We start from the raw sequence: 4,651 nt of genomic DNA on the forward strand, positions 1-4,651 counted from the left end.
CGCTCAGGGGCGTACCTCATGTTTGGCATCCCCATGGTGGCCAACTGCGAGGTGACCCTGCCGGCGACCTCCTCCAGACGGCTGATCCATCTATTCTCGCCCCCCACATAATCCTGGTGGGAGGCGGCCTCGTTCGCCCGCAGCTGCTTCTCCTCCTCCAGACTCCTAGTCAAGGTCTCCTCCCGAGCCCTGCTCTCCGACAACATCTTCTCGAGATCCTCTAGCTTCAGTTTGATATCTCTGACGGAGTTTTGCGCTTCGGAGAGCTCCCCAGCCCTGCTGATGACCGCTCCTTGCGCCTCCACCAAGGCGCTGTTGAGCGTGCTCTTTTTGTTGGACAGCTTGAGGGCCTGCTCCTTCAGCTCGTCCTGCGCCACCTCCAAGTCCCTCACTTTGCCGGCATGGGCCAGAGCCTGGGCATCGAGTGCCTCCTTGTGCCTCTGCTCCACCTCGCGAGTCCGCCGCACGACAAGGGCCTCGAGCTCCTCATCCTTGCCGTGGAGCACTGCGGCAAGCTTCGCCTCACGCACAGTGAGGTCCTCTTCCTGGGAATCCAGTGCGGCTTGATGCTGGTTCCGGACGGCCTCGGCTGCGGCAGCCAAGTTCGCCGCCTCTTCCTGGGCCTTCTCGATGTCAGCCATCTTCATGGTGAGGTCGACATTGCGCTCGGCCAATTCCTCCTGAAGGACCCTCTGCTCCTCGCGAGTCTGGTGGAACCAGGTCTACGTCCCAGCAACGCGCGCCTTGAAATCCACCTCCGCCTGGTCCACCGTTGCTGTCCTGGACTTAACCTTGTCCAGACGGACACGGTAGAGCGCCTGGAGTTTTCGGAAATTGGCCCCCATAGCGCGGAAAAGCTGCTCTTCTGGAGAACCATCACCGCCAACGCCCGGCTCATCGACAACATCAAGCCCGGTGGCGGCAAGCACCTCGCCGTCAAAGACTTCCCCTTCGGCGGGCGCCCAGGAACTTGACGCCCCTGGGAGATGGACGAAAAGATCGTCACCCACCTTCAGGTACTTGCCGGGGCCCGAGGTTGAGGAGGAGGGAGGCTGATCATCAGCCACCTCTGTCGGATTTCAGGTTCCGGTAGACCCTTAAGGTTCGAACATTGGGGTGCGCGCGGAGATTACGCCTTCTACCTCTCCGTCTCGCAAAGATCTGGACTACTGAAAGAACTGCACAAGAGACACAAGGTTTATACTGGTTCGGCCCACCGTTGTGGTGTAATACCCTACTCCAGTGTGTGGTGGGTGGATTGCCTCATGGGGCTGATGATGATGAACAATACAGGGAAGAACAGCCTCGCGAGGGTCTGTTCTTGGATGGGGCGATGAACTGCTAGGAAGAGTTCAGCCTCCCTTTCTCTCTCTCTCTCTCTATGCCTACCGCCTCCTTTCTCTATTGTTGATCCCCCTTTGCTATGTGAGTGGCTGGTCCTATTTATAGAGGCCCTGTTCCTCTTCCCAAATATTGAGCGGGAAGGGAGCCAACAATGGCGGGCTAATTTGAAGGGGGACAACAAGTATCAACTATCCTGACAAAAGCAGTCTTCGCCTGCACAAAGCTCTGGTGATGACGCCGTCCTGGGCTCCACGATGACCTCCTTCTCGTAGTCCTCCTGGTCTTGGTCTCGTTGCACCGAAATGGCAACCTTTGCCTGATGCCTCGATACTCCGCGGCTGCGCTTGCCCCCTTTGCACCAAAGAGGAAAGGAGGACGCTGCGCGGGCTGGCACCCGCCTGGCGCCCTGAGTCGTCATGGCTTGCGTCACGGGCACCTCGCGAGGTACCCCGCCTTGATCTCTCCGCCTCCTCGCGAGCCAGCCTGACGAGGCTGTGCCTGAGGAAGCTCCGTGTCGTCCGCCTCGCGAGGCTTGGCCCCTCGCGAGGGTCTTGAGTCTTGTGTTGATGAAGATGGGCCATGCTGGGCCTCCTTTGAGCCATGCCGCAGGCCGCAGGCAGGCAAGTCTGGGGACCCCCGTTCCCAGAACGCCGACAGTAGCCCCCGGGCCCAAGGCGCACCCGGACTTGGACGTGCCGAGAGGAGAAAGGGCAAGGGTGAAGCGCCGCGGGCCCTAACAACCTGCGGCCTTGGGCGCCGCATGGCGGTTGATGGGACATGGGCGTCTCCACTTCCCCACGACGCCTTGGTGACCGCGCGAGTTGGACAAGTCCCTGCATGCAAATCGTGTCATGATTACCTGTGATCGTGGAGGCCGACGGTTGGCCTTCGCCGGCTATAAGTATGGAACTGCGCGTGCCCTTCCAGTCCATTCCTCCTTGCTTCTCCTTCTTCTCCATGGCCCTGTCGAGGAGGTTCTCGGCCGCCGAGAAGGGGAAGGCTTGTCGGGTTGAGCCCGCCTCTCCCCCACCCAAGCGCGGCAGAGGGCGCCCTCGCAAGCATCCTGGGGCCACCACGGTGGCTCCCCGCGGCCGTGGTGGTGATCTTCAGCACGGCGACGGGCGGGTTGCTGCAGCCGGGGGGTGCACTCCGGCTGCGCGTCCCCCCAGGCCACGCGTTCATGCTGTTGAAGTGCTGCCGGAGTTTGTCGTGTGGTCGGCGGAGCCAGCCAGCACCCGGCTCCCGCTTCCTCCTAGGCGAGCTCCCGGTCAGCGCCCCGGGCGGCCTCTGGCTCCAGGCCAACGGCTGCTGCAGCCGGGCCTCATGGGTCTCCCTGGAGGTCTCCGCGGCCGGGAGCCTGTCCCTGGCCCGCGGTTGGCAGACGTTTGCCCGTGCACGTGGCCTGGGCCGCCGGTGCACCCTACACTTCAAGTTCGACGGCGACGCCACCCTCTACGTGAGGGTGTTTGGGGAAGATGGTCGCCGCGCGGGGTGCTGCCCCGAGGGTGACGACCGCGGCTGGGAACCCAGCTCCGGTGATGATGGAGGGAGCAGCGCTCGCGCGGCTGGCGGCGCTCGGAGTTCCTCAAGCTTCTCTGGTTCTTCTTCAGACGGCGACTCCTCCAGCGGCGGCCGCGATCACCCCCCACGTCGCCGCGCCCTGGTGAGGCACGAGAGGGAGTCCGCCTAAGCTCTGGAGGCAGCTCGGGCCTTCCTCATGGGCCGGTGTGAGGCGAGCCGCGCCGCATTTGTTCTTCCATTTCCCTTTTTCCTGTGTAACAAAGACAATAGTGCGGAGCCCCGCAGGGGCGTGTTTGGGTTATTGCCGTTAATCATTGTTTTGCTTTCGTTACCGTTCCTTCCGGCTATGTGCCTGAGCGTGGATAGTTCCCGACCCCGGCCATGGGGGGCGACCGACCCAGGCCCTTTGTTTGTGTCACGATGCCCGTGGGGCACGGACTGGAGGGGTGCTCCTGTAAGGGGCCCAGGTCGCGAACTCTTTGAACGACTAGGATATGAACGCTCGCGAGGGCGCTCAGCTGCCCCCCTCGTGAGGCCTTGCGCAAGAGAAATCGAGGCAGGATAGTGAAAAGCCGAAGAACCGCAAGCCAAAGACGGCAACAACTTCAATAAAACTTCAAATGAGAAGGAACAACCCAACTGCAGAAAGCAAATGAAAAGCCGCGTCCGGCACCTAATCTAGTCTTCGACGTCTTCTCACCAGCGCGGAGCTAAGTGCTGCCACTGGGCGTGGGAGGGAGCCCCAGGGCCTGAGGCCGGCGCTCCTGAGACTCCGGGGCGTGTACAGCCCCAACTCATTATTACGTGAGAGTGTCACGGGCAGCGAGCTTCACAGGCATTGGCCTTCTTCACAGGCTCTGGGCCTTTTCCAAAACGCGACAGCTTCTCAGGCACTCGCCTTGCTTCACAGGCTCTGGGCCTTTCCCAAAACGCGATAGCTTCACAGGCTCTGGGCCTTTCCCAAAATGCGATAGCTTCACAGGCACTCGCCTTGCTTCACAGGATCTGGGCCTTTCCCAAAACGCGATAGCTTCACAGGCACTCGCCTTGCTTCACAGGCTCCGGGCCTTTTCCAAAACACGATAGCTTCATAGGCACTCGCCTTGCTTCACAGGCTCTGGGCCTTTCCCAAAACGTGATAGCTTCACAGGCACTCGCCTTGCTTCACAGGCTCCGGGCCTTTTCCAAAACGCGATAGCTTCATAGGCACTCGCCTTGCTTCACAGGCTCTGGGCCTTTCCCAAAACGCGATAGCTTCACAGGCACTCGCCTTGTTCACAGGCTCTGGGCCTTTCCCAAAACGCGATAGCTTCACAGGCACTCGCCTTGCTTCACAGGCTCCGGGCCTTTTCCAAAACGCGATAGCTTCATAGGCACTCGCCTTGCTTCACAGGCTCTGGGCCTTTTCCAAAACGCGATAGCTTCACAGGCTCCGGGCCTTTTCAGGGGTAGAACCTCCGGAGGTGCTGGATGTTCCATGCATTCTGGACCGGCACTCCCTCCTGAGTCTCCAAGCGCGCGGAGCCGGGCCTGGAAACATGAACAACCTTGAACGGGCCCTCCCACATGGGAGAGAGCTTGTGCAGTCCCTCCCTGGAGAGGACCCGCCTGAGCACGAGGTCTCCTACCTCAAGAGTCCTGGGGCGGATGTTGCGGCAGTGATATCGCCGCAGCGCTTGCTGGTACCTCGCCGCTTGCAGCGCGGCTTCTCGACGACGTTCCTCCCCCAACACGAGGTCCATCCCCCGCATGGCGTCCTGCTGCGCCTCGTTGAACGCCAGGACCC

Source organism: Triticum urartu, chromosome 7A (genome assembly GCF_056163025.1).
Source record: "Triticum urartu cultivar PI428250 chromosome 7A, HENAU_Tu73, whole genome shotgun sequence".
Taxonomy (NCBI): domain Eukaryota; kingdom Viridiplantae; phylum Streptophyta; class Magnoliopsida; order Poales; family Poaceae; genus Triticum; species Triticum urartu.